Source organism: Orcinus orca, chromosome 16, assembly GCF_937001465.1.
Source record: "Orcinus orca chromosome 16, mOrcOrc1.1, whole genome shotgun sequence".
NCBI lineage: Eukaryota > Metazoa > Chordata > Mammalia > Artiodactyla > Delphinidae > Orcinus > Orcinus orca.
Window position 1 is genome coordinate 32,767,397 of NC_064574.1, and position 25,157 is coordinate 32,792,553.

General features: G+C 41.2%; 1 pseudogene; it reads right to left on the minus strand.

Moving 5' to 3' along the window:
• Positions 1 to 205: 205 nt before the first annotated feature.
• Positions 206 to 24,249, minus strand: LOC101278253 (mitochondrial nicotinamide adenine dinucleotide transporter SLC25A51-like; annotated as a pseudogene).
• Between the last annotated feature and the right edge of the window lie 908 nt (positions 24,250 to 25,157).

Here is a 25,157-nt window from a genome sequence, read left to right on the forward strand (position 1 = left end):
TCAGCCACGCTGCCCCAAGACTCGGACACCGGCCCACAACGCCTGCCTGGAGGCCCGTGTGGACGCAGCCGTCGGCCTCCCACCCAACCCCCAACCCAGCTTCACTTCCCGAGAACATCGTTCAGACATTAGAAAAGCTCTGTCTTGTTCCCTCTTGTCACCGGCCGAGAGGGCTAGAAGGACATACCACCCACCTCCATGATACCTACAGTGGAGACGGATGCTCCTTAATGGGACCTCAAAGGCCAAAAAACAGAAAGAAAAGACATTGTTGAATCCGTTACAGAAAAGAATGGGCACCAAACCTCGATAAATACTAATTCCATGGCATTTCAGTGCCTTGAAAGCCTGGTAGGTGTTTGTAAATTTGTCGTGATGCTTGTGGTCTTGAAGCAATATTTGAACTCTTTCCAATGGAGTGAAAATTTCTTCTGTTGACCCCCCAAGTACTGCTGCTGGGCTCAGGATTGCAAACTCCGGGGAACTGATAGGCTTACCGGGAAGGCAAGATAAATCCTCATAGAGGCAAAACGTAAGTGTCAGCATAGCTGTCTTCTGCATTAATGGGAGAAGGATTCTGGGATACAAGTTTCGAAATCCATCCCTCCTCAAGTGAAATACTGCATCCTGGGTTTTGATTCCATATAGCTGTCACTGGAAAGAGGACTTTCCGAATGGGAAATGTGGCTGCTACATTGTTGAAAGCTCACAGCAGCCACACAAGTAATGCTTCATTTCGCCAACATTTGCAATATGAGGTGATATATCTCGTTTTGAAGACGTTAGGATTGGAGGCCTCTTTTCATGAGCTTCTGAATTTATATTGCTTAAGATCTTTCTTCTTCAAGATGGATTTTTTTAAACCCATTATCACAGGCGCCGGACTCCATGCCTGATGGCCGCCCACTCACAAGTGGGGGAGCCCAGGAGCCCTCAACCCAGCACTGGTGCAGAGAATTATGGTTTTTTCTTGTTTGTTTTGTTTTTTTGGCCATGCTGCCTGGCTCGTGGGATCTTAGTTTCCCAAACGGGGATCGAACCCGGGCCCCAGCTGTGAAACCAGAGTCCTAACCACTGGATCGCAAGGGAATTCCTGAGAATGATGTTTTTAACAACTTGAGAATGTCACTTTGCAGTACCTGTGCCTGACACTGCCACCTGGTATACTCCATTTGAGAGACTGTCAGTGCTTGTTATTGGGTTCTAGTGGATACTGAAAAGCTAAAAAAGTAACAGCAGGTGGTACTACACACTGACATCCCTATCCTGAGATGGGTCAGAAATAAGAACACCAACAAAGTGGGTATTGCCAAACAAGCCTCCATTACTAATGGAAATGGTATATCCAGGAAATTAAACCAGGCATTAATGACATCTGACAGGTACATGAAAAAGTGCCCACTCATTGGCCAAACACGGCTATCTTAGATGGAGGGTCTGTGCCAGCCACTCCAGCTTCTTCCAGGCTTTGTTACACCCAGTTTCCTGAGGCTACCTGGGCCTGGTTCACAGACAGACTAGCTAATTAAAGGATGATGGGGTATACCCAAATAAAACTGCTTAAAACTGTGCATGGTAAAGGGAACTCTGCTCATTTGGAGGGAGCTGTAGACTGTAATGCTTGCCTGGAAACAACCCCCCACCCCCAGCCCAAGTGCACCTTATTATATTTTCACTGACTCTGAGGCAACTGAGGCAGTCACTATGGTGGGACAACTGGATGAAAAAGTTTCATTTTCTCATTTTCTATGGGGACAAACCTTATGGCAGCACATTGCACAAGACCCAAACCCTCTGTGACCCATGTGGATGCCAAAGAGAAAGGATCTTTCGATGATGAACATCACTGGAATACACAAGCTTGTCAAACCTGTACTGCCAGGTAGCAGGTGCCCTTAAAGGATGGAATGGGCCCCTCTGAAAGGAAAAACTGACCAACATAACTGACAAAGTAGGCTCAGCTCCCAGTGGAGTATACTCTTCATAAAGACACTTTGGGGTCTAAAAGTAGCAATTCCTAGAAATAGTACCACCTATTTAAATAGAATATTGGTCATGCTGGGGGATGGAGGAGACCTAGACTGCTTGTAAGATTCCCATACTGCATAATTAACCCTTCTTTCTGTACCTCCCATGCTTACCTCTTGGGAAACTGGGCTACTGGAGTTTCAGAGTAGCAAAAAAGAATGGAGGGTAGGTGACTCTTATCTGGTGTTTCTTTTGCCATCTGGCTATATTTGTTGAATTGAGGCAATTGTGCCTATGATAATGATCAGGAATATGAGGTTTTCATATTCCACCACAACTCCTAAGGTGGTCCTGTTGCGACCACACATCAGGGGGTGAGAGAAATTTTCAAGAGTAGTACAAAGTATATATACTGCTGAGCCACATTAGGATGAATCTGAGTTTATGGTGTGGGTAAGACACGGGAAGGATTCTTCAAACATGATGGAGTGACAGGTGCAGGAACCGGTCATTCTGATTATCTGGCTGTGGAAGGACCCTGGCTGATGGGAAGAAAACACTTTAGAGCCTGGGATGTCAGGGGTAAAGGGAGGTACCTAATCTCACTCTGAGCTATTTGTCTGCAGGGAATTTGGCCAATTTAACCCAGACTGCCACCGCCACCCTCCAATATGCTGGCCAGCATTGAATCTTCATCAGAAACCTCCCAATAGCCACTGATATCAGAAAGGAATAGCCTCCACTTGAAACAACAGAACAAAATTGACTTTGCGGACACTGATATTATTGTTAGACATTTTTGTACATTTCTCATTGACTACTGATTCTTCTAAATTCTATAGCATAAGTGCACTGATAGAGACTTAGACCGAATCTGTTTCATGTCTTGGGCAACACTGGACAAGAGGGTCTATGCTAGTATGACTCTCCATCTGGGCCAAGTCAGTTAACTATGTCGTAAACCCAGGTGCAGCATGAGGTGTTGGCAACCACACACACACACCACAGTAACTGGCCAGCAGAAAGTCCAGGACAATGTGATTGTCCATTATCAGTTACTTAGAGCATGTGATGGGATGGCCTTTGCTACCAAGAATTCTTGGTTGAATATGTAAAAGGCCAAAGGGTGTGGACATGTAGGGGAATGGCTCCACCTGGGCACCCTGGCAACCTTGCATATAACAACATAAGCCTCACAGGCAAAGGTTTGAATCACAGGTAATCTGACTTTTGGCAGAACACCTTGTGACCCCCCCCCCCAACCCGGAACACAAGAGGATGGAAGGTCTGTGAGAGTGGCTCTGGGCCATTTCTTACTCACTTTCCTATGTTCCCTGAAGGCTGCCACTGCCCCTTGGGTTCTGAGGAGGTATGAGGCTTCCTGTCCCATCCACCACCACCCCTCAGAATAGAGTTGCAGAATATAAAACTGCTTAGCTGCAGTCTAGAATTGGCTCCTCAGCAGTGGGTATAACCCAGCCTGTGCCTTGCCTTTTTGGTGTGTAAGCTTGACAAATGAAAGACCCTACAACTTCCCCTCCCTACTAAGAAGTAAAACAGAAAACCAGAAGAAAAACAGCATCACTCAGGGGACTCTATGGATTAATGCCACAGTCCAAGACTTGAAAGAAGCAGGGATGGTGATATCTATCATATTTAAACTCACCAGTTTGGCCTGTGCAGAGCTCAAATGAATTTTGGAGATTGACTGTGGGTTATTATTAAGTGAGTCAGGGACTCTAATTATGATTGCAAGGTCAGATTTAAAAATTTTACTGGAGGGACTTCCCTGGTGGTCCAGTGGTTATATGGATCTGTTCTCCCAATGCAGGGGGCCCGGGTTCGATCCCTGGTCAGGGAACTAGATCCTGCATGCATGCCGCAACTAAGAGTTCACATGCCACAACTAAAAAGACCCACATGCTGCAACTAAAGATCCCACATGCCGCAAGGAAGATCCTGCATGCCGCAACTAAGACCCAGAGCAACCAAATAAATAAGTAAATATTTTTAAAAATAATAAAATATAAAAAAAAATTAAAATGTTCCTGGAGCAAATCAAAATGGCCCCTGGAACTTTGTATACAGCTGCTGACCCAGCTAATGCCTTTTTCTTCATATCAACTTGCAAGGACCACCAGAAAGTTGCTTTTACCTATCAGTGGTCACCACATACCTTCACAGCACCATGGGGCCAGGTCTATTCTTTTCTCTGCCATAATATAGTCTACAGAGATATTGACTTGACATTCCACAAAACATAACACTGGTTCACTATATTAAGATTATGCTGATTGGATTTGATGAGCAGGAAGAAGAACTTTAGATGCCTTTATTAAGACATATATGAACCACATTATGGGAGATACAGCCAATGAAAATCCAGGGAGTTGTCACCTGAGTGTAGTTTCCAGGGTTTCAGTAGTCTGTGGCAAAAGACCAGGTTCCACACCTTGTACCACCTGCCATGAACAAAGGTACATAACTCTTGGTAGACCTTTTTGGAATTGAGAGGCAACATATATCACAGGTGAGTATACTCTCTTGACTCATCTACAGAGTTGCTCATGAGAAGGACAGTTTCAAGTTAAACCAGAGAAAGATGAAGCTCTGTGATAAGTCCAGGCTGTAATACAAGCTGCTCTACAACCTGGTGCTTATGCTCCAGCAGGTCCAATGATGCTCAAAGTGTGGCAAATACAGTTGATGTATGGAGCTTCTCACAAACATGAACAGGAGAACAACAGCTTGATTTCTGGGGGTTTTTAGAAAATATCCACTTCTGGAGATAACTATTCTCTTTTTGAGAGTAGCTTCTGGTTTGCTACTGGGCCTTGGTAGATACTGAACTCCTAACTCCAGAACATGAGGTAGTCCTGTGGCCTGAACTTCCCATAATGAACACACTTGGCCATAAGTTTGAGCATGTGTAGAAGCAATTTAACATCAAACGTAAATGGTATGTAAGAGATCAGATTTGAGTAAGTTGGGAAAACCTGAGTAGGTTGCACGAGCAGGGGGCCCAGACTCCTTTGACATGAATTCCTGTTGCATTTTCTGCTCTCTTTCGATCCATGCTTATGGCCTTATGAAATGTTCCTGATGACCAACTGACTGAGGAAAACACTTGAAACTGGTTTACATCTGGGTCTGCACAATTAGCTGGTAATACAGAAAAGTGGCCAGCTATTAGCACTGCAGGGGTGACCCTGAAGTACAAAGGATTTTCCTTCCTTACCTGTAATGCTTCTGCCAGCAACAGCATCTGTGGACTCACAGGATGCCTTATGCACTTTCATGATAATTCACCCACTGTTGTATTGAATCAAGAAGCTCATTTCACAGCAAAGAATGTTCAGCAATGGACTCATGCCCATAACATTAAGTGCTCTTACCACGCACCCCATCACCTGGAAGTGGCTGGCCTAATTGAAAGGTAGAAGGGCTTAGATTCAGTGTGGCATCTGTTGGGAGAGGTTCGGCTGTGTTTAACAGTTTAAACAGTATATACTTTGTGTCAGAGACAATTATATGGTGTTGTCTCCCCTATGGCCGGAATACATTGCTCTGTGAGTGAGGAATAGAATTGGGTGTGGCTCCTGTGACAATTACATCTAGTAACCCATTTGCAGAATTTTTGTATTTTGTCCCAGCAAATTAGAGTTATGATAGTTCAGAGGGTTAGTGCTCAAGGAATTAATATCAGAGGACCTAGCAATTACGAGACTTCTATCTGAATACTTTATACTCTTTATTCCATTGAACCAACAAAAAGAGAGTACTGTCCAGTGTGATTGATCCTGATTTCCAAGGGGTAAAGGAGGTTGCTGCTACCCAGTGGGGGCAATGAAGGCTATGTTAGGAACCCAGGGGATTCTTGGGGTGCCTCTTTGTGCTTCCATGCTCAATTTTAAAGATTAATGGAAAACTACTACAACTAAAAGGTGGCAGGATTGAGGACTCAGACCCTTTGGGAATATAGTTTTGGATCACTTCACTTGATACAGAACTGAGACTAATTGAGGTTCTGAGTGAGGGCAGGGGAAATACAGAATAAGTAGTGAAAGAAAGAAGCTACAGATTTTAATCAGGGCCCCCTGACAAATTACAGGAACAAGTATGACAATAGCTTTGCATTTTTTCTTTGCTTGTAATATGTATGTGTTGATAGTACATAGTCACCATTTTGATCTTTTCTCTCCTACCACTGTTTTACATATATACAAATTATTAGATTTAATTTTTTTCTTTTTTAAATTTTTAATTTAAAAATTTTAAAAATTTTATATTGGAGTATAGCTGATTAACAACGTTGTGTTAGATTCAGGTGTACAGCAGAGTGATTCAGTTATACATATACATGTATCGATTCTTTCTCAAATTCCTTTCTCATTTAGGTTATTACAGAGAATTGAGCAGAGTTCCCTGTGCTATACAGTAGGCCCTTGTTGGCTATCTATTTTAAATATAGCAGTGTGTACATGTCAATACCAAATTCCCAATCTATCCCTCCCCCCCAACATTTCCCCCCCTGGTAACCATAAATTTGTTCTCTAAATCTGTGAGTCTGTTTCTGTTTTATAAATAAGTTCATTTGTATCATTGTTTTTAAGATTCCTCATATAAGCAATGTCATATATTTGTATTTCTTTGCCTTACTTAGTATGATAATCTCCAGGTCCATCCATTTTGCTGCAAATGGCATTATTTCATTCTTTTTTATGGATGAGTAATATTCCATTGTATATATGTACCACATCTTCTTTATCCATTGATCTATCGACAGACATTTAGGTTGCTTCTATGTCTTGGATATTGTAAACAGCACTGTAATGAACATTGGGATGCGTGTCTTTTCAAACCGTGTTTTTCTCCAGGTTTATGCTCAGGAGTGGGATTACTGGATCATAGAGTAGCTCTATTTTTAGTTTCTTAAGGAACCTCCATACTGTTCTCCATAGTGGCTGAACCAATGCACATTTCCACCAGAAGTGTAGGAGGGTTCCCTTTTCTCCACATCCTTTCTAGCATTTATTGTTTGTAGACTTTTTAATGATGGCCTTTCTGATTGGTGTGAGGTGATATCTCATTGTAATTTTGATTTTCGTTTCTCTAATAATTAGTGATGTTGAGAATCTTTTCATGTGCCTGTTGGCCATCAGTATGTCTTCTTTGGACAAATGTCTGTTTCAGTCTTCTGTCCATTTTTTGGTCGGGTTGTTTGGGTTTTTTTAATATTGACCCACATGAGCTGTTTGTAAATATTGAAGATTAATCCCTTGTCGGTCACATGGTTTGCAAATATTTTCTCCCATTCTTTGGGTTGTCTTTTACTTTTGTTTATGGTTTCCTTTGCTGTGCAAAAGCTTTTGAGTTTAATTAGGTCCCATTTGTTTTTATTTCCATTATGCTAGGAGATGGATCAAAAAAGATATTGCTGCAATTTATGTTAAAGAGAGCTCTGCCTATACTTTTCTCTAAGAGTTTTATAGTATCCAGTCTTACATTTATGTCTTTAATTGATTTTGAGTTTATTTTTGTGCATGGTGTTAAAGAATGTTCTAATTTAATTTTTTTTACATGTAGCTGGCCAGTTTTCCCAGCACCATTTATTGAAGAGACTGTCTTTTCTCCATTGTATAGTCTTACCTCCTTTGTAGTAGATTCATTGACCATAGGTGCATGGGTTTATTTCTGGGCTTTCTATCCTGTTCCATTAATCTATATTTCTGTTTTTGTGCCAGTACCATACTGTTTTGTTGACTGTACCTTTGTAGTATAGTCTGAAGCCAGGGATTCTGACTCCTCCAGCTCTGTTTTTTCTTTCTCAAAATTGCCTTGGCTTGGAATTTAATTTTATAATTTAGTTTTCAGGTAACAGAATATTCAGTGGAGCCATGATGAATTCTGAAGAATAATTAATATAGTCAGCAATGTATATAATGACTGTTGGAACTGTGCATTTCCTTATTATGGAGAGAGGGTGAAAATGTCTTCAGATATACAGAAGAAAGCTGTATTTTGTTTGGTGGAAATACACAGTTACATTGTTTTATATAAGTTCTAACATGTGTTGAAGGGTGCATAAGGACACTCAGCAAACAAAAGGGTGGGCAGTTGTCCCTTTCCTTTCTCCTTGTAGGTGAATTTACATTCTAAGGGGCAGAGTCTGCTTTAGACTTAATCTCTCATAGCAAATTTTGAGAAATATGTTCACCATGTTGACTCAGAAAATATTCAAATCATACACAAGCAAAAGTGGGATTCAGGAGTGTAATTTTCTACCAGCTGTCTTGGGAGTGTGGAGGTTGGGTAGGTGGGAAGAACACAAGAGACAGGAAAGAGCAGAGAAGGGAGGTCGAGTCAGAAGAAGCAGAGTCACCAACCGTGATGTTCTTTGTAGAAGCGGGAGTTTTGAGCATTGTGATTGGAAGAGTCACTGTGGCTGTGCTGAGCAAGGAGAGAGTTGAGAAGGGAATGGCTGCAGATATGAAGGGGATCAAGGAAGAAGGGCACTGGCCACACAATACCTCTCCCTGGAACACTCTTCCCACCCTACTTAAAAATCTCATTCTTCCTCCAAAGCTCACATCTCTCCCAGGAAGTCTGCACTGATTTCAGTGATCTGTGCCAGCCCTCTTCTCTGGACTTCCTACCTGTGTGCTCACTCCTCTCCCCCACTGTGGCCACACTCTGTCTCTGATTAGAGTCAATTATTGTTTCCTTCTCTGGCTCATCCAATGAACCACGAGCTCCTAAAGGAAAGGAACAGAGTCTTACTTTTGCCTTTTATCTTCAATATCTGCCACATAGGAAGCCACACACAGAAGACAGGTCAATTTATACATGTTTTGTTCGTGAATGATTTCAGAGGTGCAGAGTGGGCATTTGATTGTACCTTTGCAGAGCGGTTCTTGGGGATTCCCCAGGTGGGCCCCAGTGATGGAAGTGAAGCTCTTCATGTAGAAGAAGCCCATAAACCTGCCATCCTGCCAACTGAGGAGCTATGGTGCAATATTGGAACCTGTTATGGGGGCCAGGAGATGTGGTCATGCTTTTGAGGCCTCTCTCCCAAACTGCGGCAAGCTGTCTGCTAGAATTTGCAAAGAGTATGATCTTTGTGGGGCTCTCATAGACTGAATTTAAGGAACATGTGTACTCTGAGCCCCATCTTCAAAATCACGCTGTTATGAGACCATTCCTTTTTGCTCTGATAGGGTGTATTTCTCACCTGCACTGTGGTCCAGGACATTCAAGGAACCATCTCCACCAGGTTTCTCTCATTTTGAAGCAGGCCTGATGACCCCAGGTTGGCACGGATATGCAGGGACAGATCACCAGGAAAGTCAAAGGGGAGCCTTTTTTTTTAAGGAAACCTAAGAGCAGGACCCAAACAAGGAGAGAAGCTGGAGGTGGGTGGGCCACAAGTGGAAATGGGGAGAGGATGTGGGATGGCTGGGGCATCCTCAATGCAGCCCCATGCATCGGGCTTCTCTCGGCAGGTCTCATTAGCATGGTACAGCCAGCCCCACCTGCCACTGACCCACAGTAAGAGAAGCCTGTGATCTGCTTCTGCTGGGCTCAGAAGTATCAGCAGGCACCTGCCCTGAGCCCTACTGAGGAGAGAGAGAGGGGAGGAAGTTGGAGTTCTCGTTAGAGGAGGTGTGAAGGGGTCAAAGAGGTTGGGAGCGCCATCTCTCTGAGCCCATCTCCCTGTTGGGCTCAGGTCCTGGCAACCAACCTCTGATTTATCCTCCCCATTCTGTTTTCTTAGCCAATCCCCACTCCACTGGGCAAGGAGTGTGTCACAATGAGACCCTCATGACATCCCTACAGCCCAGCCCCCCATTCCTAACTGTGAAATGCTTCTAGTCACTGCCCCAGAGGGACCCAACCAGTCACAATCCTTTCTTCTAGCTCTTGCCTTGCCTTCACTCCATTCCACCTCCATCTGTCCAGTGTCCGGATATATCAAGTGAGCCAAAGAAAAACGATTGGGGCTCAAAAATGGTGACATTCTCACTTCAAACCATCATGTTGAAGCCCACAAGCCCTTGAACCTGGAGCTCTCAGAGAGTCAGGACACCACCTGGACCAGCTGCTTCCAGGATGATGGACAGCTGAAGAACCCAGCACTAGGGCTGCCCAGAAACACTGGGGGTGGGGTGGAAAATTTACCCTGCCCCCTCTCTTCTGATCCTGCCCCTTGAGTGTCTAGCTGGCAGTTTTCCTTTTCTTTTCTTTTTTTTTCTTTCTCTTTCTTTCTTTCTTTCTTTCTTTCTTTCTTTCTTTCTTTCTTTCTTTCTTTCTTTCTTTCTTTCTTTCTTTCTTTCTTTCTTTCTTCTTTCTTTCTCTTTCTCTCCTTCTCTCTTTCTTTCTTATTTGTTGAAGTATAGTTATTTCACAATGTTATAGAAGTCTCAGGTGTACAACATAGTGACTTACAATTTTTAAAGATTATACTCCATTTACAGTTATTGTAAAATATTGGTTATATTCCCTGTGTTGTACAATATATCCTTGTAGCTTTTTTTTTTTTTTTTTTTTGCGGTACGTGGGCCTCTCACTGCTGTGGCCTCTCCTGTTGCAGAGCACAGGCTCCGGACGCACAAGCTCAGCAGCCATGGCTCATGGACCCAGCCGCTCCATGGCACAAGGGATCCTCCCGGACCAGGAACGAACCCACGTCCCCTGCATCGGCAGGCAGACTCCCAACCACTGTGCCACCAGGGAAGCCCCTTGTAGCTTATTTTATGTGTAATAGTTTATACCTCTTAATCCCCTATTCTTATGTTGCCCCTCCTCCCATTTTTCTCTCCACTGGTAACCACTAGTTTGTTCTCTATATCTCTGAGTCTGTTTCTTTTTTGTTATATTCCTTAGTTTGTTTTATTTTTTAGATTCCACATATAAATGATATCATACAAAATTTGTCTTTGTCTGTCTTTGAAATAAGCATAATGCTCTCTAAGTCCATTCTTGTTGCTGCAAATGGCAATATTTCATTCGTTTTTAGGACTAAGTAGTATTCCTTTGTGTGTGTGTGTGTGTGTGTGTGTGTGTGTGTGTGTGTATATATATATATATCCCATCTTCTTTATCCATTCATCTGTTGATGGATACTTAGGTTGCTTTTATACCTTGGCAATTGTAAATACTGCTATTATGAACATTGGGGTGTATGTATCTTTTCAAATTAGTGTTTTCAGTTTTTTAAGGATATATATATCCAGGAGTACAATTGCCAGATCTGTGGTAGTTCTACTTTTAGTTTTTTGAGAAACCTCCATACTGTTTTCCATAGTGGCTGCACCAATTTACATTCCCACCAAAAGTGTACAAGGGTTCCCTTTTCTCCACATCCTCCCCAACATTTGTAATTTGTATTCTTTTTGATCATAGCCCTTCTGACAGGTGTGAGGTGATATTCCACTGTGGTTTTAATTTGCATTTATCTGATGATTAGTGATGTTGAACATCTTTTCATGTACCTGTTGGCCATATGTATGTCTTCTTTGGAAAAATGTCTATTCACGTCTTCTGACCATTTTTAATTGGGTGTTTGCTTTTTTGATGTTGAATTGTATGAAATGTTTATACATTTTGGATATTAACCCCTTAACAGTCATATCATTTGTAAATATTTTTTCCCATTCAGTAGGTTGTCTTTTTGTTTTTTCAATGGTTCCCTTTGCTGTGTAAAAGATTTTGTTTAATTATGTCCCATTTGTTTATTTTTGCTTTTGTTTCCCTTGCCTTAGGAGGCAGATCCAAGAAAATATTGCTACGATTTATTGCAAACAGTGTTCTGCCTATGTTTTCCTCTAGGGGTTTTATTGTCCCATCTTACATTTAGATCTTTAATCCATTTTGAGTTTATATTTGTATATGGTGTTAGAGAATGTTCTAATTTCATTCTTTTACATTTAGCTGTCCAGTTTTTCCAGTGCCACTTGAAGAAACTATCTTTTCTCCATTATATATTTTTGCCTCCTTTGTCATAGATTAATTGACAATAAATTGGGCTTATCAGAGTTCTCTATTCTGTTCCATTGAGATATGTGTCTGTTTTTGTGCCAGTACCATACTATTTTGATTATTGTAGTTTTCTAGTAGAGTCTGAAGTCAGGGAGTGTGATACCTCCAGCTCTGTTCTTCTTAAGATTGTTTTGGAAATTCAAGGTCTTTTGTGTTTCCATACAAATTTTAAAATTATTTGTTCTAGTTCTGTGAAAAATGCTATCAGTATTTTGATAGGAAATTTCATGAAATCTGTAGATTGCTTTTGGTACTATTGTCCTACCATTTTTTTTTTACATCTTTATTGGAGTATAGTTGCTTTACAATGGTGTGTTAGTTTCTGCTATGTTCTCATAGCTCTACCCTCTTGCATCTGCCTCCCTCCCACCCTCTCTATCCCACCCCTCTAGGTGGTCACAAAGCACCGAGCTGATCTCCCTGTGCTATGCGGCTGCTTCCCACTAGCTATCTATTTTACGTTTGGTAGTGTATATATGTCCATGCCACTCTCTCACTTTGTCACAGCTTACCCTTCCCCCTCCCCATATCCTCAAGTCCATTCTCTAGTAGGTCTGTGTCTTTATTCCCGTCTTACCCGTAGGTTCTTCATGATATTTTTTTTCTTAAATTCCATATATATGTGTTAGCATATGGTATTTGTCTTTCTCTTTCTGACTTACTTCACTCCGTATGACAGACTCTAGGTCCATCCATCTCATTACAAATAGCTCAAATTCGTTTCTTTTTATGGCTGAATAATATTCCATTGTATATATGTGCCACATCTTCTTTATCCATTCATACGATGATGGGCATTTAGGTTGTTCCCATCTCCTGGCTATTGTAAATACAGCTGCAGTGAACATTTTGGTACATGACTCTTTTTGAATTATGGTTTTCTCAGGGTATATGCCCAGTAGTGGGATTACAGGGTCATATGGTAGTTCTATTTGTAGTTTTTAAGGGACCTCCATACTGTTCTCCATAGTGGCTGTACCAATTCACATTCCCACCAGCAATGCAAGAGTGATCCCTTTTCTCCACACTCTCTCCAGCATTTATTGTTTCTACATTTTTTGATGATGGCCATTCTGACTGGTGTGAGATGATATCTCACTGTAGTTTTGATTTGCTTTTCTCTAATGAATAATGATGTTGAGCATTCTTTCATGTGTTTGTTGGCAGTCTGTATATCTTCTTTGGAGAAATGTCTATTTAGGTCTTCTGCCCATTTTTGGATTGGGTTGTTTGGTTTTTTTTTATTGAGCTGCATGAGCTGCTTGTAAATTTTGGAGATTAATCCTTTGTCAGTTGCTTCATTTGCAAATATTTTCTCCCATTCTGAGGGCTGTCTTTTGGTCTTGTTTATGGTTTCCTTTGCTGTGCAAAAGCTTTGAAGTTTCATTAGGTCCCATTTGTTTATTTTTGTTTTTATTTCCATTTTTCTAGGAGGTGGGTCAAAAAGGATCTTGCTGTGATTTATGTCATAGAGTGTTCTGTATATATGTTTTCCTCTAAGAGTTTGATAGTTGCTGGCCTTACATTTAGGTCTTTAATCCATTTTGAGCTTATTTTTGTGTATGGTGTTAGGGAGTTATCTAATCTCATACTTTTATATGTACCTGTCCAGTTTTCCCAGCACCACTTATTGAAGAGGCTGTCCTTTCTCCACTGTACATTCCTGCCTCCTTTATCAAAGATAAGGTGACCATATGTGCGTGGGTTTATCTCTGGGCTTTCTATCCTCTTCCATTGATCTATCTTTCTGTTTTTGTGCCACTACCATACTGTCTTGATTACTGTAGCTTTGTAGTGTAGTCTGAAGTCAGGGAGCCTGATTCCTCCAGCTCTGGTGTTCTTTCTCAAGATTGCTTTGGCTATTCGGGGTCTTTTGTGTTTCCATCCAAATAGTGAAATTTTTTGTTCTAGTTCTGTGAAAAATGCCAGGGGTAGTTTGATAGGGATCGCATTGAATCTGTAGATTGCTTTGGGTAGTAGAGTCATTTTCACAATGTTGATTCATCCAATCCAGGAACATGGTATATCTCTCCATCTATTTGTATCATCTTTAATTTCTTTAATCAGTGTCTTATCATTTTCTTCATACAGGACTTTTGTCTCCTTAGGTAGGTTTATTCCTAGATATTTTACTCTTTTTGTTGCAATGGTAAATGGGAGTGTTTTCTTGATTTCACTTTCAGATTTTTCATCCTTAGTGTATAGGAATGCCAGAGATTTCTGTGCATTAATTTTGTATCCTGGTACTTTATCAAATTCATTGATTAGCTCTAATAGTTTTCTGGTAGCATCTTTAGGATTCTCTATGTATACTATCATGTCATCTGCAAAGAGTGACAGCTTTACTCTTCTTTTCTGATTTGGATTCCTTTTATTTCCTTTTCTTCTCTGATTGCTATGGCTAAAACTTCCAAAACTATGTTGAATAAGAGTGGTGAGAGTGGGCAACCTTGTCTTGTTCCTGATCTTAGTGGAAATGCTTTCAGTTTTTCACCATTGAGGATGATGTTGGCTGTGGGTTTGTTATATATGGCCTTTATTATGTTGAGGAAAGTTCCCTCTATGCCTACTTTCTGCAGGGTTTTTATCATAAATAGGTGTTGAAATTTGTCGAAAGATTTCTCTGCATCTTTTGAGATGACCATATGGTTTTTCTCCTTCAATTTGTTAATATGGTGTATCACGTTGATTGATTTGCATATATTGAAGAATCCTTGCTTTCCTGGAATAAACCCCACTTGATCATGGTGTATGATCCTTTTAATGTGCTGTTGGATTCTGTTTGCTAGTATTATGTTGAGGATTTTTGCATCTATGTTCATCAGTGATATTGGCCTGTAGTTTTCTTTCTTTGTGACATCCTTGTCTGGTTTTGGTATCAAACTCATAGAATGAGTTTGGGAATGTTCCTCTCTCTGCTATATTTTGGAAGAGTGTGAGAAGGATAGGTGTAAGCTCTTCTCTAAATTTTTGATAGAATTCGCCTGTGATGCTGTCTGGTCCTGGACTTTTGTTTGTTGGAAGATTTTAAATCACAGTTTCAATTTCAGTGCTTGTGGTTGGTCTGTTCATATTTTCTATTTCTTCCTGATTCAGTCTTGGTGGGTGGTGCATTTCTAAGAATTTCTCCATTTCTTCCAGGTTGTAAGTTTTATTGGCATAGAGTTGCTTGTAGTAATCTCTCATGATCTTTTGTATTTCTGCAGTGTTAGTTGTTACTTCTCCATTTTCATTTCTAATTCTATTGATTTGAGTCTTCTCCCTTTTTTTCTTGATGAGTCTGGCTAACAGTTTATCATTTTATTTATCTTCTCAAAGAACCAGCTTTTAGTTTTATTGATCTTTGCTATCATTTCCTTCATTTCTTTTTCATTTATTTCTGATCTGATCTTTATGATTTCTTTCCTTCTGCTAACTTTGGGGTTTTTTTGTTCTTCTTTCTCTAATTGCTTTAGGTGCAAGTTTAGGTTGTTTATTCAAGATGTTTCCTGTTTCTTAAGGTAGGATTGTATTGCTATAAAGTTCCCATTTAGAATTGCTTTTGCTGCTTCCCATAGGTTTTGGGTCGTTGTGTCTCCATTGTCATTTATTTCTAGGTATTTTTTAATTTCCTTTTTGATTTCTTCAGTGATCACTTCGTTATTAAGTAGTGTATTTTTTAGCCTCCATGTGTTTGTATTTTTTACAGATCTTTTCCTGTAATTGATATCTAGTCTCATAGTGTTGTGGTTGGAAAAGATAATTGATACAATTTCAATTTTCTTAATTTACCAAGCCTTGATTTATGACCCAAGATATGATCTATCCTGGAGAATGTTCCATGAGCACTTGAGAAAAATGTGTATTCTGTTGTTTTTGGATGGAATGTCCTATAAATATCAATTAAGTCCATCTTGTTTAATGTATCATTTAAAGCTTGTGTTTCCTTATTTATTTTCATTTTGGATGATCTGTCCATTGGTGAAAGTGGGGTGTTAAAGTCCCCTACTATGAATGTGTTACTGTCGATTTCCCCTTTTATGGCTGTCAGTATTTGCCTTATGTATTGAGGTGCTCCTATGTTGGGTGCATAAATATTTACAATTGTTATATCTTCTTGGATCGATCCCTTGATCATTATGTAGTGTCCTTCTTTGTCTCTTCTAATAGCCTTTATTTTAAAGTCTATTTTGTCTGATACGAGAATTGCTACTCCAGGTTTCTTTTGGTTTCCATTTGCATGGATTATCTTTTTCAATCCCCTCACTTTCAGTCTGTATGTGTCTCTAGGTCTGAAGTGAGTCTCTTGTCGACAGCATATATATGGGTCTTGTTTTTGTATCCATTCAGCTAATCTGTGTCTTTTGGTGGGAGCATTTAATCCATTTACATTTAAGGTAATTATCGATATGTATGTTCCTATTCCCTTCTTCTTAATTGTTTTGGGTTTGCTATTACAGGTTTTTTTTCTTCTCTTGTGTTTCTTGCCTAGAGAAGATCCTTTAGCATTTGTTGTAAAGCTGGTTTGGTTGTGCTGAACTCTTTCAGCTTTTGCTTGTTTGTAAAAGTTTTAATTTCTCCATCAAATCTGAATGAGATCCTTGCTGGGTAGAGTAATCTTGGTTGTAGGTTTTTCTCCTTCATCACTTTAAATATGTCCTGCCACTCCCTTCTGGCTTACAGAGTTTCTGCTGAAAGATCAGCTGTTAACATTATGGGGATCCCCTTGTGTGTTATTTGTTGTTTTTCCCTTGCTGCTTTTAATATGTTTTCTTTGTATTTAATTTTTGATAGTTTGATAAATATATGTCTTGGAGTGTTTCTCCTTGGATTTATCCTGTATGGGACTCTCTGTGCTTCCTGGACTTGATTAACTATTTCCTTTCCCATATTAGGGATGTTTTCAACTATAATCTCCTCAAATATTTTCTCAGTCCCTTTCTTTTTCTCTTCTTCTTCTGGGACCTCTATAATTCGAATATTGGTGCACTTAATGTTGTCCCAGAGGTCTCTGAGACTGTCCTCAGTTCTTTTCATTCTTTTTTCTTTCGTCTGCTCTGCAGTAGTTATTTCTACTATTTTATCTTCCAGGTCACTTATCTGTTCTTCTGCCTCAGTTATTCTGATATTGATCCCTTCTAGAATATTTTTAATTTCATTTATTATGTTGTTCATCATTGCTTGTTTTATCTTTAGTTCTTTTAGGTCCTTGTTAAATGTTTCTTGCATTTTCTCTATTCTATTTCCAAGATTTTGGATCAACTTTACTATCATTATTCTGAATTCTTTTTCAGGTAGACTGCCTATTTCCTCTTCATTTGTTAGGTCTGGTGGGTTTTTATCTTGTTCCGTCATCTGCTGTGTGTATTTCTGTCTTCTCATTTTGCTTATCTTATTGGATTTGGGTTCTCCTTTTTGCAGGCTGAAGGTTCGTAGTTCCCATTGTTTTGGTGCCTGTCCCCAGTGGCTAAAGTTGATTCAGTGGGTTGTGTAGACTTCCTGGTGGAGGGGACTAGTGCCTGTGTTCTGGTGGATGAGGCTGGATCTTGTCTTTCTGGTGGGCAGGTCCATGTCTGGTGGTGTGTTTTGGGGTGTCTGTGGACTTATTATGATTTTAGGCAGCCTCTCTGCTAATGGGTGGGGTTGTGTTGCTGTCTTGCTAGTTGTTTGGTATAGGGTGTCCAGCACTGTAGCCTGCTGGTCGTTGAATGAAGCTGGGTGCTGTTGTTGAGATGGAGATCTCTGGGAGATTTTTGCCGTTTGATATTATGTGGAGCTGGGAGGTCTCTTGTGGACCAGTGTCCTGAAGTTGGCTCTCCCACCTCAGAGGCACAGCACTGACTCCTGGCTGCAGCACCAAGAGCCTTTCATCCACACGGCTCAGAATGAAAGGGAGAAAAAGTAGAAAGAAAGAAAGAAAGAAAGAAAGAAAGAAAGAAAGAAAGAAAGAAAGAAAGAAAGAGAAAGAAAGAAAGAAAGAAAGGATAAAATAAAATAAAGTAAGGTAAAATAAAATACAGTTATTAAATTAAAAAAATAATTATTAAGAAAAGATTTTTTTAAAAAAGTAAGAAAACAAATACAAAAAAAATTGACGGATAGAACCCTAGGACAAATGGTTAAAGGAAAACTATACAGACAAAAATCTCACACAGAAGCATACATATACACACTCACAAAAAAAGGAAAAGGGGAATAAATAATAAATCTTGCTCTCTAAGTCCACCTCCTTAATTTGGGATGATTTGTTGTCTATTCAGGTATTCCACAGATGCAGGGTACATCAAGTTGATTGTGGAGATTTAATCTGCTGCTTCTGAGGCTGCTGGGAGAGATTTCCCTTTCTCTTTTTTTTTTTTTTTTTTTGCGGTTAGCTGGCCTCTCACTGTTGTGGCCTCTCCCATTGGGGAGCACAGGCTCCGGACGCGCAGGATCTGCGGCCATGGCTCACAGGCTCAGCCACTCCGTGGCATGTGGAATCTTCCCGGACCGGGGCACGAACCCATGTCCCCTGCATCGGCAGGTGGACTTTCAACCACTGCACCACCAGGGAAGCCCCCTTTCTCTTCTTTGTTCGCACAGCTCCCGGGGCTCAGCTTTGGATTTGTCCCCGCCTCTGCGTGTAGGTCGCCAGAGGGCGTCTGTTCTTCACTCAGAGAAGACGGAGTTAAAGGAGCCGCTGATTCAGGGGCTCTGGCTCACTCAGGCCGGGGGGGAGGGAGGGGTACGGAGGGCGGGGCGAGCCTGCGGCGGCAGAGGCCCGCGTGAGTTGCACCAGCCTGAGGTGCGCCGTGTGTTCTCCTGGGGAAGTTGTCCCTGGATACGGGATGCTGGCAGTGGCGGGCTGCACAGTCTCCCCGGAAGGGAGGTGTGGAGAGTGACCTGTGCTCGCACACAGGCTTCTTGCTGTAGGCTGCAGCAGCCTTAGCGTCTCATGCACGTCTCTGGGGTCCGCGCTGTTAGCCGCGGCTCACGCCCGTCTCTGGAGCTCCTTTAAGAAGCGCTCTTAATCCCCTCTCCTCGCGCACCAGGAAACAAAGAGGGAAGAAAAAGTCTCTTGCCTCTTTGGCAGGTCCAGACTTTTTTCCTGTCCTGTCATTTTAAAACACCTTCCAAAGCTGAATGCCTGCGGTTTCCATAGTGATGGAAAACAAGCCTCCATTGCCTGGTCCACCCCTGCCAAGACGCTGGTCACCCTAAATCTTGTCATCAAGAGTGCTAGTCCAGACGTGCAGCTGTTATGTGCAGGGAGGTGGAGAAGTGCAGCCCTAATGTGGGGGCCTGGCCTTGGGAAGGGGAGAGATGTGGCTCTGTGGTTGGTGACTCTCAACCAGGACACTGGGCAGCACTGATTGAGAGAACAGGGTGTTGGGGGGGTCTCTGTTCTCCAGCTCCTCTGAGAAGCAGATGCCAAGAACAGACTAAACTTGCAAGGATTTTGATTAGAGGACACAACTGTATGAAAAGAAAATGATATTGGAGCTTCAAAAGTCTAGGAGAGCTGTCAAACCACGATGAGAGTCTCATCACCAACAGGCACAGAAGGGAAGACAGTGGGAGTGCCCCAGCCCCCGGGTCAGTCAAAGGAAAGTTCAGCAGAGCTTTTGGGAGTCTTTGAAACAAAGCCAGTCAACAAAGAATTCTCCTGGCAGGGAGTCGGATTTGGGATCTCCCCACACTCTGGAAGAGAGCTGGCCTGGTGGCGTGGCTTGGTGCAAATCCCAAAAAATGGATTCAGAGCACAGTCAATTCTACTCCAGCAGTGGGAGTTGGGCCACAGGGTCTCAGGTATGGAAACTGGAAACTGCAGAAGAAAGTGAGGCTGAGAGAGCCCAGAGGTTCCTAGGCGTCCAGAGTCCAAAGCTAAGACCAGCCAAGAGAACACCCACTGCAGTTCTGGGAAGTTCCAGTTCTAGGAAGAACTAGAAGACCTTGCTGGTGAGATAGTCTTAAAAGGGAGCAGGCAGGTGGGGCCTGAGCTGAGTGGTAGTCAAGAAAGAGGTTCTTTTCTATTTAATTTTTTAAAAATCAGTTATACATTCACTTGGAACCAACGAATGATGTGTCAAATATCTAAGGGGCTTTGTTTCAGAAAATAGCAACTCTGTACATCTTTCCTCGTATCCAGTCCCCTCAGAAGCCATTTTCTCCACTGTGAGCTGAGCCACGGAAGTCTTCTCCTACGTTGTCTACCTGGAGGGTGGGGGGAAAGCGCTGGCTACCCCTTATTCTGTGAACCCTTAGGTCCATGAAGGATTGCTGCATTGGTCATTTGTTGCAATAATTTATTGACAACAGTCTTGACACTTAACACAGTTTTCTGTGTGTATACCTTTTCATAGCAGATTAAGTGAGACTAATTTTCACTTATATTGCTGATTTTCTTTTTTTTAATTAATTAATTAATTTATGGCTGCATTGGATCTTCGTTGCTGCAAGTAGGCTCCCTCTAGTTGCGGCGAATGGGGTCTACTCTTCATCGTGGTGCACAGGCTTCACATTGCAGTGGCTTCTCTTGTTGCAGAGCACAGACTCTAGGCGTGGGCTTCAGTAGTTGTGGCTTGCAGGCTCTAGAGCACAGGCTCAGCACTTGTGGCGCACAACTACTTAGTTGTGGGCTTAGTTGCTCCGCGGCATGTGGGGTCTTCCTGGACCAGGGCTCGAACCCATGTCCCCTGCATTGGCAGGCAGATTCTTAACCACTGCGTCACCAGAAAATCCTGCTGATTTTCTTAGGAATTGATATTCTTTATGGTAAAACACTGATAAGATACATATCAACTTTGGAAAGTTGGAATGGTTGACTTGCTTTATTTTATTGAAAAGTATGAAATTCTTCTTCCTTTAGAATAAGGAGAAAAAAGGAGGAGGGTCAGATTGTGGTTCTCATTTTTCCACTCTTTGCACGGTCTGACTGTAATTTACATTCTTTCACTCTCTTTGAGTTTTGCCCTGTAGCCATATCACTGTTCTAAGCCGCTGTCTGTTTAGGCTGATACTAGAAGACTTAGAACAGTTTTTCTCACTCTCCAGTATGGGAAAGACCCATATTATTTCTGAATAAGTTTTATTTCATGGTACCTCATTTGTTTCAAATTGAGAAAATAGACTTCTGATACCCAAAAAATCCAATTTAGTAGAAGCACACATATGTGGGGTTTGCTCTAACTATACTTTTTAATACTATGAAATTTAATAAAAGGGATGGTTTTATACTGAAGCCACTATATTTCAGCTCAAGACATGAAAGAAGCTTGTTATAAGGTCCTGTCACTTGTGAATAATTCTGGAACTTTAATTTTAAGGACAAGAGGTAAAGAAGTGCTAAGAGGCATGGTGAGAGTCTTTCTCTCTGGTTTCCCTCTCTACAGCGCCTGGCTCAGATCAGCTTCTCCTCTCTCCTCAGTACGGTGTAGAGAACATCCCAGACACCCAGCATGTAATTGTGGAATTATTTCAGATGTAAATTAGGGTTGTAGTCATGCTTTGGAAAAACTTATATTTCATTCTTTTGTGACCTTATCTTTTCTAGTCTCAGATTAAAAAAATTATATGTGACTACTGAGAACATTTCCTTTTTTCTGCCTATGCATTATGTCTCTCTTCTTACCTTCTCAGGATGGTTGTGAATCCTTAAGGACAAGAACAAAACATTATCTCTATGTCTCTTCCAGCAGCACGGAGTGTTACACACTGAGTATTTGATGATGGGTCAATGATGATTTATTCTTTATATGTGCATGTATTAAGGTGAAAGAAGCCAATTCTTTATAAGAAGGGAAAATCTCTGTTGCCTACCGGGCAAGTCTGTTGTCTATCTTAATTTATTGTTATACCCATAGCTCAAGGGATGGTATCTTATGGGTGGGAGGTAATAAAATATTTTCTAAATGAATCATAAATGAATGAAAGTTGATATTTCAAATAAACACCAGTAAAAAAAATTGATAATTGCATAAATAAGTCCTAAATGGCCTGTCATCAGAGCTAATAAAATATTTTGAATGTCATTTGCTCTACAAAATAATGAGGATGCTCTGGGCCAGATGAAAGGCCTGTCCATCCACCTAAGGCCCCATAAGAGTAGGAGTAGGTGGTGGCTTGACCACAACTGGAACATTCTGGAAGCTCTGGTGTTGTGAACCCCTTCTTGCCTTGCAACCTTAAAGTTTCATGCCTTTGCCTACTCAGTTATGTCTGAGGGGGTTTCTGACTCTCGCATTGTTGCCATCAGCTGTATGGATTTGAGCTCTATCCTTGTTGATGCTCAACTGGCAGACACTTAAGTACCTGGAAGCTTTGAGCCAGTACTCAGTTGTGGGCCAGGAGTGGCAATATGAAGGCAGCTATCATTCATTGGCAGAGATACAGAATAAGATATTGTCCTTCCCCTTAAAATTAAAATCCCACATCAGAAAGTGAATATTTATTGAGCTTTTTGCCAGTTATCAATATATTGCCTCTCAGTTCCCAATTCACACTTCCATTCCTGCTGTGTGATAGTGGTTGGGATTCATTTCAGCAATTCTCATACAGGAAGCACAACGTTAGGTTTATTAATAGACGGTGCTGGATGAGCATTGCAGGAGGAAGGGACTTCTCATGCTGGTTCTTGCAGTAACTGGTCACTGGTGTGGGTGTGTCCTTCCTTGGGTACAGTCCCTCAGCTCTACCCTATAGAGTTTTCTTTCGTCTTATCATTTATCATAGCTTAATTATTCTCTCTTACCTTATTAAATAAGGGAAGTTTCTATATTAAACTTCCCTTATTTAAATCACTCTGTGGTTTCTGTATGATTGGACCCAGACTGCCATAAACATTTATTATGTGCTTAGCCCCTTTGTAAGTATGTTACAGGCATTTCCTTATTTGTCCCTATAACCCTATGATGTAGGTGGTTCTGTGGGTCTCATTTTTGAATGAGAAAACTGATGTCCATTGACATCTAGTAACTTGATGAAGGATAAAGTGAAAAATGTGAGATGCATATTTGACAGTCAAGTGGAGATCTCAAGTAGGCAGTTGGCTCAAGTAGGATCAGGAAGGTAGTCAGGGCTGGAGGTAGAAATCTGGGAGCCATTAGTGTGTAGCTAAGGATCTTAGTCTATGATTCTAAATCTATACGTTAATCCAAAGTCTCTTTTATGCCACCATTGAGCAGCCAAGATGGAGGAAGACCCCACTTTATATTTTTAATACTTTTTAAAATATATATCTTCTTAATATTTTAGTGAACTTGATATTATTATGCCAACTTGAACACCATACCAACTGTAAGAGGAATGGTACCTGGATGTTTCCTGGGTGATCAAAATCCAAGCTGGGATGTCCTACATTTTCAACCAGGACAAGAATGAGAACTACTAAAGAATCCTCTTTCTTACTATCACCTCTAATTCCATTTTCTGCACAGATTCTTGGATATAAGTTAGCATAATATTCAGTGCTCAGAGAGCCAGTACGGCCATGTAGGTGGAAGGGACTAAGGGCAGAAGGATTAGTGACCAGATGGAGATTAGGAATCATGATCTTATTGATCAAACTTCTGGCTTCAAGCATCCTTTGCCAACAGCAAGACTTTTAGAGCTGGTTTATACTCTGACTAAAGGCAAGGGAGCCATAGATGGTGTTTGAGCTGGTGAGGGCGCAGTGGAGCTGAGCTGGATATGGGTTGGGTTGGAGGCATGAAGCAGGAAGGGAAGGCCACATCACCTCCAGGGAGTGGGAGGTTGCTGAGGGCAGGACTCAGAGCTCACTCACATCTGGAGTTTGGATAATGCCCTCTAAATATTTGCTGATGTGTCTTGGATAGAATAGAATGGGGAAAGAAAAGGATAAGACAAGATGGAATAGAAGTGAACTAAAAATCTAAGGAAGAGGACAACACAGGGCACTTGGGGCACGGGAGTGGAGAGGAATGCAGCAGCCTGTGACAAGTGGTCTGGGGAATGTCAGAGACAGAAAGCACACAAGTGAATCAGAAACCTCTTCCATTCGCCCCACCCCACCCCAAACAACAGCCAGCCCACAGGTGTGACTCTGTGCCTTGTCACTGAAGATACCAGCCAAGGGCTCTGATCCACCTACTTGTCCATTTTCAAACGGAAATGCTGAACCACAGAATAAGTGGAAGAGGAGCCAAAACTGTAGAACTGAGCACTGAAGATGTTCAAGGATGCAGGAGCTTGCAAGGTGTATCCCTCCAAGACGAGGGAGGCATCCTGAGCTGTAAAACAAAACCGCTTCCTTGTAAGATGGGGCATGGGGTACACAGGTCCTGTAGGTACTTCCCTCCACTTGGCACCCAGCAGCAGAGGAGAGAGAGCCCCATGAGGCTCCAGAGACAAGTGATATTTGCGGGAAGTAGTTTGTTTGATGGAGAAAAGGGAGTCAGCTTATTCTTGTGAACAGGCCTACAGCTGCCTGTCACTATTAGCAAGGTCTGTTACTCTGGGGTTGGGGGTGTAAAATTAAACGTGGATCTTTCCTGTGAACCAGCAATTCTGTACCTAGATATATAAAGGGTCATTCTCAAATTGCTAAAAGCAATTCTCATATAAATAAATGGTAAGTATATGTCATAATGTTATTTAACCCATTAATGAAGAAAGCAGCATAATTCAAAATTAATTCAACAAGGACACGAGAACTAGTATTTATATAATCTATTGAAAAAGAACTGCTGAAATAAAATTGCTAAATTCTATACCAAATTGATTACTGGCCTACAAGGCAATAATATTTTAATGCTTTGTGTTATTATCTCCTTTATTAAATATTAAAAAAATCAATACACCTAACCAGTTTTCTACAAAGTTCACCTTTAACATTAGAACCCTAATCAACTGCAAAAGTAAGTCAACAAAGTTTCATTCCATGAGAGTCAGATGACCTACGAAGAGGCTTAATTAAATGTCACACAATCATCTTCTTATTTTACTTCAAACTTTTGGATAGTTATGCTAAATAGTCACATAATCCATAGCAATTCTTGCACACCTGCCTTATTTGGACACATTTGGATACATTTGCAAGATTGTTCAAAACAGCATTATCTTCATTAGCAAAATCTAGAAACTACTGAAATGTTAAGAGAGCAATACATCAATGAAAAGGAATAAGTACATCTACATATTCCAATATGGCATAATCCCTCAATGTAATTTTGGCA